Raw genomic sequence first — 9,144 nt, 5'->3', positions numbered from 1 at the left:
GGCTGAGTCAAACATTAACTGACCACCTGCTATGTGCCACTCACTTTCTAGATTTTATCTCATTTTACCTTTACCTAAACAACCCTTAAGGGAAAGGTGTGATGAGCATTTTAGATTTTAGAAAATGGTGAGAGGTTGTCACAAAATTAAGGAATGCAAGTTCCCTTCCTGTGACCTTGATAATGGGTAGTCCCACCTTCATGGACTCAAACCATTCCTCTCAAATAGAGGGAGCATTACAGAGAAACTTCAAAGAAGGCCTGAGTTTTGCAAAGCCCCCAGTTGAAGAATAAGAACACAATTCTAGTGGCCTAGATAGAGTTCCGTTACTATCTGAGCAAGAGTTGGGGCCAGAATGTACAACTGAGTTCTCTACTCTTGAAATTTCTGCAGGGCAAGTTACTTTTATCTCTCTTCTGTTTCCCCAGTGATTTGCAGTAGAACCTTGGAAACATATACTTGTATATTCATACATAGGGCTTCCCAGGCGGTGCAGTGGTAAAGAATCTGCCAGGCAATGCAGGAGAGACAAGAGACGCAGGTTCGATCCCTGTGTTGGGAAGGTCCCCTGGAGTAGGAAATGGCAACCTACTCTCCAGTCTTCTTGCCTGGAGAATCCCATGGACAGAGGAACCTGGTGGGCTACAATCCATGGTGTTGCAAAGAGTCAGGCACAACTGAGCACATACACACAATACACAGATATTAGTGTTTGTGTGTATATATAATATCTATACATATGTGTGTGTGTATATGTAGTAGCAAGATAATGAATGGACCTGAAGAGCTGATTTCCCTTTTAGCAACCAAACTTGGAGTGAACAGAATCCAGTGGGGAGAGTGGGCAAATACAGCTGGCTGGGTCCTTGGCTTTGTTGCATTGAAGGAGAGGAGAGCACAGAGAAGTGGGTTGGGCCTACTGAGTGACCCTGGCACTTAACTCATCTCAAGCAAAATACTTTAACGATCTTGTTAAAACACAAATCTGCCCCTACTTAAAATCCCTCAAAATTAATCTACTTGCACTTAGAAATTCACCTGCCTTCAAGTAAGAATACAAAGCCAGTTGTTAGGACACGGCACTTTCACTACCAAGGGCCTGGGTTAAATCCCTAGTCCAGGAACTAAGATTCCACAAGATGCAGTTCAGTTCAGTTCAGTCGCTCAGTTGTGTCTGACTGCCAAAAAAAAAAGGAACAAACAAAAAAGCCCTCAGGGGTTACAAAATGATGACCTCTGGGCTGCAGTAGACATGCTGTATTTTGTTTGGCTTACAGAATCTTTAACAAATTTGAACAAATGCGCCTTGTCAGCCCAGTTGCGCCTTTGAATTTATGACCTGTGAGGAAGCACTTCTCTACTGCTTCAGCTTGGCCTCATGCTCACCCTGACCTTTCCTCAGTTCCTGGTGGACCCTGCCAATCTCTTTCCCGCTATTTCTTCTCTCTGGAAGAGCTCCCTTCCCCTTCTTCTTCCCAGTTCATTTTTGGTTGGCTCTGGTCTCCTTCAGATTTGAACTTAAATGTTATCCCAGTACCTTATCTAAAGCAATCTAATTTTGTCATTTTATTTATCACATGCATGCTAAGTCACTTCAGTTGTGTCTGTTTCCTACCCTTTGGATTGTAGACAGCCAGGCTTCTCTGTCCATGGGATTCTCCAGGCAAGAATACTGGAGTGGGTTGCCATGTCCTCCTCCAAGGGATCTTCTCAACCCAGGGATCAAACCTGAGTCTCTTAGGTCTCCTGCATTGGGAGGTGGGTTCTTTACCCACTAGCGCCACTGAGAAGCCCTTTATCACAAGCTGCCATAATTTAATTTGTTTGCATTTGTTTGTTTCCCCCATATAGGTTCCTAAAGGGAAATAATCATATATGTCTTGAATACAGTTAGTCTTAAACTCTTATCCCCATGTGTAATTCACATAGGCACTCAAATATTGGCAGAAGTAGTGAGAAAGATGGTAAACATTGCTGAATATCAGAAGAACTGGGTTCTGGTTCTAGCATTGTCATCCTGGGTTACACTTGATCTCACTTGCCAAACTAGAAGACCCTTAAGATTGCTTCCAAATTTATGAATCTAATGTTCACTGCCCTTTACAGTTTACACAGTGCAGTGACATCACCCAAGTCACAAACTGTTACGTATGATTCTTTTAGCAACTGGCTAACATAGGGGTTGCAAAGAGTTGGACAAGACTGAGCGACTGAACTGAACTGAACATAGATTCTGCTTAGAGATTTATCATCATCCAGAATGTACAACTGAAGTAAATTTTTAAGAGGCAAAATATCAATAAACAAACTGGGAAATGCATAGTTTAAGTTTCCGTTCCGTTCCGTTCCGTCGCTCAGTCGTGTCCGACTCTATGCGACCCCGTGGACTGTAGCCTACCAGGCTTCTCCATCCATGGGATTCTCTAGAACTGAGAAAAATAGAAATGAGCTTAGAACTGAGAAAAATAATCTAGAAGACTTCCTTTGAGAAAGTAGTAATCGAATTTATTTGCTTTCAGGTCCTTGAGCCCTTGTTTACAAATTTGTTTGGAAGCACAATAACTTTCTTTCCATTGCCTATGTTTGCTGCTACTGCTGCTGCTGCTAAGTCGCTTCAGTCGTGTCCGACTCTGTGCGACCCGATAGATGGCAGCCCACCAGGCTCCCCCATCCCTGGGATTCTCCAGGCAAGAACACTGGAGTGGGTTGCCATTTCCTTCTCCAATGTGAAAGTGAAAAGTGAAAGTGAAGTCGCTCAGTCATCTGACTTGTAGCCGCCCCATGGACTGCAGCCTACCAGGCTCCTCCGTCCATGGGATTTTCTAGGCAAGAGTACTGGAGTGGCTTGCCATTGCCTTCTCCAATTGCCTATGTTTAGAATTAGCAAAAGTGTCTCTGTTTACTGACTTATCACTCAGAACACTATGCAAAAAGACACTACACATTCTCTTCTTAAACTTACCAAATCTCCCTTTGTCCATATCCTATCTTCTTCCAAGGCTCAACCGAACTATCTTTTCTTCCATCTTTTCTTGAAGGGATTTCCACCTTCTCTAGGCTCCCAAAGTAGCATCCAGTTGTATAGTTCAGTGACCAATTAGACATATATGCCCTGTCTTGGACCATTCATTACCTTGAGCTGTTATTTAAATCTTTTGTATTGTTTAACTTTACCTCCATTTGTGTCTTTTCTCCTTTCCTCTCTCCTTAGAGGGTTGGAAACCTGTATTTGGCTTCTAATTCACCCCTTTCATTTCAACCCCTGTTCTTAACCCAGTGTAGTTCTCACAGTAAACACGCTAGACAATGTTTGTGGATCTGATCTGCCTAGGAGATTATCTACCTATTCTTAGTAGGGGAGGGGCCCTCTGGACTGTGGAGAGTAAATTTCAGTGTCCTCAAGCAACACAGGGAAGGGAACTAATCCAGACTGCTGCTGCTGCTGCTGCTGCTAAGTCACTTCAGTCGTGTCCGACTCTGTGTGACCCCATAGACGGAAGCCCACCAGGCTCCCCCGTCCCTGGGATTCTCCAGGCAAGAACACTGGAGTGGGTTGCCATTTCCTTCTCCAATGTGTGAAAGTGAAAAGTGAAAGTAAAGTCGCTCAGGACTGAGCTTCCACTAAATGCTAGAGATTAACAGATACTTTACAAAGATTAGTTAATTGGGTGTCACAAGGACGTTACAAAATAGACTTTATTTATTTATTTATAGATGAGAAATCAATTCAAAGAGATTAAGTAACTTGTACAAGGACTTAAAATAGTAAGTGGTGTAACTTGGCCTCTCTGACTCCAAAGCCTCCTTTCCCCCCAATATTCTGCAGTTGTCTTTTAGTAGATACATTCTCTTCTGTATCCCCTTCATTACTATATTGCTTAGATACTTAGGGTAATAGACTGCTAAAATTTGAACTTCAATATCCTCAAGAATCTTGGTACCTTCCAGTTTATTTAAAGGGCTCACTGGGAACTTCCCTGGTGATCCAGTGATTAGGAATCCACCTTCCAATGCAGGGGATATGGGTTCAGTCTCTGATCAGGGAACTAACACTCCACATGGCACAGTGCAACTAAGCCCTTGAGTCACAACCAGAACCTGTCTGCTCTAGAGCCCAAACGCAACAACTAAGACCCAACACAACCAAATAACTAACTAAATATAGAAATAAGCATTTAGATGGATAAATAAAGGGCTCACTGTTCCGTTCCTTCTTGTGGGGCTATCTTTGAGCTTCCAAATGATAAAGATGTATTGCTGAATAGCACTTTGAGAGGAGCAGACAGCAGACCCAGGGCCACCAGTCACAGAGGTGACTGGGGTGGGAGAGGGCAGAGAGGGGCTTGAGAAAAAGTTGCTCTTTTCTTTAAATGAAAGTTTCCAAAGCTTTTCATTCAGATTATAGATTATTTTCATTTTCTCATTGCTTATCTACATGTCCTAATTTTCCCACAGAAAACACATATTTAAAAAAAAAAAGAAAACACATATTTACAGAACAATTCCTGTTCACTCTGACTACCATGGGCTGAATATGTACCCCTAAAATGCATGTTAAAACTCTAACCCTCAGCATGATGTGTTAGGAGGTGGGAACTTTGGGAGGTAATTAGGTTCAGATGAGGTCAAGAAGGACAACCCTCCTGATGGGATTTTTTTTTTTTCTTTTGGTAGCTCCATGCCCTATGCAGGATCCCCCACCAGGGTTGAAACCCATGTCCCCTGCATTGGGAGTGTGGAGTCTTAACTACTGCACCACCAGGGAAGTCCCAGGATTATTATCTTTCTAAGAAGAGGAAGGGAATAGTTGTTTTTCTCTTCCCTGCAAGAGGACTCAACAAGAAGATGGCTGCTGCTGCTGCTGCTGCTGTCACTTCAGTCGTGTCCGACTCTGTGTGACCCCATAGACGGAAGCCCACCAGGCTCCCCCGTCCCTGGGATTCTCCAGGCAAGAACACTGGAGTGGGTTGCCATTTCCTTCTCCTGTGTGTGAAAGTGAAAAGTGAAAGTGAAGTCGCTCAGTCATGTCCAACCCTTAGCGACCCCACGGCCTGCAGCCCACCAGGCTCCTCCATCCATGGGATTTTCTGGGCAAGAGTACTGGAGTGGCTTGCCATTGCCTTCTCCGAAGAAGATGGCTAGCCATCTGCAAACCAGTTAAGAAGGCTCTCTTTTGACCCTGAATCTGCTAGGACCTTGCTCTTGGATTTATCAGTCTCCAAATCTTTGAGAAATAAATATTTATTGTTTACACTATCACACTATCTGATCTGTGGTATTTTGTTAGACCAATCCAAATTAAGACAGGCTATAAAACTCCTTCCTTATCTCTGGTGGAATTTGGACCAGTTCCTAGAAATAGACCAGCAACTTTGGAATTGCCCTTTTGTATTGGGCTTCCCTGGTGGCTCAGAGGTTAAAGTGTCTGCCTCCAATGCGTGAGACCTGGGTTCGATCCCTGGGTCGGGAAGACCCCCTGGAGAAGGAAATGGTAACCCACTCCAGTATTCTTGCCTGGAGAATCCCATGGATGGAGAAGCCTGGTAGGCTACAGTCCACGGGGTCGCAAAGAGTCGGACACGACTGAGCGACGGAACGGAACAGATAGGGTGCTAGGGAGGCTATTAAACCAGGGGTTCCCATTAGGCACGGCCTTTCTGGGTCTGAAAACTTTTATTGTTGTTGTTGGCAAGGGTGAGGGAAAAGGTTTAAAAAGCATGTTTTGATAGATTCTGTTCCTTTGTCCCTACCTATCTCTGCCCTCTCCAAAAATATTTGAGAGAATAGTCATAATTAAAGATTGACTTGAGACACCAGGAAAATTTATGAAATCCTAGTCTCTGGGAATGGAGAAGAATATCGGAAGTCTTCAGTTCTACCTGTTTGTCCTTCATGACATGGATGACGCTATGGTCCATTGTTGGTCCTAGCTAATTGTTACAAAGTGAGCTGTGATGTTTTTATTTTGCGGTTGTTTTTGTCTGCTTTTTAAAATATTTATTTGCCTGTGCCAGGACTTAGTTGCAGCATGTGCGATCTTTAGTTGTGGCATGTGGAATCTAGTTCCCTGACCAAGGATCGAACCTGGGACTCCTGCATTGGGACCATGGAGTCTTAGCCACTGAACACTGCCAGAAACCCCTGCAGTGTTTTTCTTCATTCTTTACTGTCCTCTCTGGGTTCCTGCCATTTCTGGACAGCAGCTCTTCATGGGTTTCTCTTGTAATTTAAACACGCTTAGTTCTCCAAGTTGCTTTACCCAGTACCGCATCCCATTCTACTTGCCCCTTGGAGGAAGCTCTCTGTTCTGTCCATATCCTTCTTGAGGTGCCCAGAACTGGGTAGCAATTTGCACAGTAGGGTGCTCAGTGAAGAGGCTGGTGGGAATGCTCCCCTGCCTAGCTTTCCACACTGTTGTATAGAAGGAATGCCTAAGGTGACATCAGCCTGTTATGGTAGCTGGGTCACAGCTTGACTCATGGCACATGTGACTGCATTTGATCAACATGAGCCAGTAGAAGTTCCTACATGCCTGTATCATGAGACATTAGAGCTGGGCCAAAGAGAGCCTGAAAGATCTTATTTATGAAGAATCTTTAGAACAGAACAGCAGCTTTCCCTTCTACCTCCATTTGATGCCACTGTCCACCCTAGAGTGTCTTCCTGAGGCATTTTAGATCTTTGGGTCTGGGGAAAAGAGGAAAGCAGTAGAGGGACAGTTACCTCTAGTTTTCAGAGTTAAAAGTCTGAATCTCCAAGATTAATTCTCAGACTATGAAAATATCTAATGGAGAATCTGACTGGGTCTGACCTAGCCTTCAAGGCCTTGAATAGATGACACTTGGATCTTTATCATCAAAGGAAGACAGAATGAGTTAACAGGGCAAAGGTGGTAGGATCAATTATGGTTGTAAAAGGTCTTTTGGGCTGAGAGAAGAGTGTTTGAAGGCCAAAAGTAGGAATGCAGTGATGAACTTGATCCATCACTGTTGGACACAGTGACATACAGCAGGTTGTCAGTTGGGAGGTGAGCTGGTCAGCTGAGGGATGGATGGATGGGGTAGGGTATTCATTTTGGCAGAGAGGAAGAAGATGGCCCCTTGCAACACAATGATATCTGTATCTACATGATGATGCCCACATCATGTTATTAACTTTGTATCAGTATTGAGTTCAGATTGATCGGGCAGCATGCCTCCTCCATTACTACATGTTGACCGCAAAGCCATATATTTAAACTCATTCCACACTGGGAAGTACCCTAGAGGCTGGAGATGAAGTCAAGAACTCGGAGTGTGGGGTTTTCTGTGGCTAACTGATTCACAGTGGCCTAGAAGGAGGCTCAGCTGTCTCCAGGAATGGACAGAACAAGAAATGACAAGCCCATGAATGCCAGGTATGCCAGGTCAGTCACTTCCTCTTTGTGTTGTATCTTTTAGGCTCAGCTTCAAGGTGACAGGGAGGGCAGAGTTCACAAATCTGAGCTTGACTCTTCTGGGCAGAGAACTCCTTGTCAGTGGTGCCATCTGCAGGGCATTAAGGAATTTGCCAGGAATTTGATGGGATTGGGAGAGGGAAAGGGCAACTCTCTCTTCCCTCCCTCAAACCTCTTAATCTGAGCATGTCCCTAAATCATAGCTCTGGTTCTCCGTAAGGCTAAAAGATTCCTATTTCTCGTGGCTTTTTGGCAGGCAATATTTAAGACATCTGATCCTGCAAGGCAGGACACAGGGCTGTGGTATGACTTCCCTTCTTTCCTGCCATTTAAATCTGTCCTCTGTAAAAAACAAAGAAGTGGGCTCCTCCCATTTTAAGGTCAACTCAGTGAGGTTAATAATACTAAGTTGTGAAGGCACTTCACCTTTAACACTCTTTTAAAGGTGGATATGTATAGGACTTCTTGGTGGTCCAGTGGTTACCTGCCAATGTGGGGAACAGGGGGGTTCGATCCCTGGGCTTGGAAGATTTCGCACACCATGGGGCAACTGCTTCTGTGTGCCTCAACTACTGAACCTTTGCTCTAGAGCCCGCGAGCCACAACTACTGAAGCCCACGTGCCCTGGAGTCGGTGCTCCACAACAAGAGAAACCACTGCAATGAGAAGCCCACATGCCACAACAAAGAGTAGCCCTGCTTGCCACAACTAAGACCCAGCACAGCCAAAAGTAAAGAATTTTTAAAAATAAAATGATGTGTAAAAAAAATTTTTTTTTTAAAGGTGAGTGGGTGTAAATTGAAGGTGTTGTGGTTAATTTTAATAATCATGGTTATCTGTATTATCATCCTCACCATCTCTAAGTAAGCCCTTCTTGTGCTTTATTTATTTCTATTTCTTTTCTAAATGGCTCAGTCTTCCTGGACAGTAGCTCTGGTGTCCTGCTGAGGAGGGCTGTCAAGTCCTGAGGAGAGCTGCTTCACCTGTTCCTCACTTCCCAAGTTCAGACACACAGCTATAAACTTACAAGTCCTTTCAGATTCAAGTGCGTTGTTTGCCACCCTCAGCTCCCCACAGACACCTGGAGAAATAGGATGGAACTCTGTGGTGCAAAAAGGAAATAGGCTGAGAAGATGCAGAGCCCCAGAGTAGTAATAGAACAAGAAGTATCTCCATCAGTCAGTTTCCAAGCCCTCTCTACCCTGAGGTACAGTTTCTTAGGAGGTGCTAAAAGGAGAGTGAATGCATTTTACAAAACCTTAGAGTTTACTGTTTATATGAAAGAGAACCAATAAAGAATCTGGCCTAAGAGGGAAGTAAATAATTATTATTTATTTTTACTTCCATTAAAGCACTGTGTGGGCCATAAACATTACTGTGATTGCTGCTGGGACAGAGATGTAGATAATAAGACCCACAGCGCGCGCGCACCCCCCCCACCCCGCCAAACACACAAAGGAATGCTTGATGGCATTTCCTGGTTGCCTCAGCATTTCATTATAGCCATTTCCCACCTCCCACCCCTATGTCCCACACTTAGTATCTCACATTACCAAAGGCTTTGACTACTAGTACCTACTAGTCATCATCTTGATTTATATGATGATTGGGAACAGGACAGAAGGAAATACTGGATTTGAGCAGCAACCACATAACTAGGGTATAAGGGAGATTGGATAGTTTAGGAGGAATGTAAATAGAAAGTGGGT

Source organism: Moschus berezovskii, chromosome 6 (assembly GCF_049115385.1).
Source record: "Moschus berezovskii isolate FMDL1 chromosome 6, NW_MosBer_1.0, whole genome shotgun sequence".
Taxonomy (NCBI): Eukaryota; Metazoa; Chordata; class Mammalia; order Artiodactyla; family Moschidae; genus Moschus; species Moschus berezovskii.
This window is presented reverse-complemented; position numbering follows the sequence as displayed.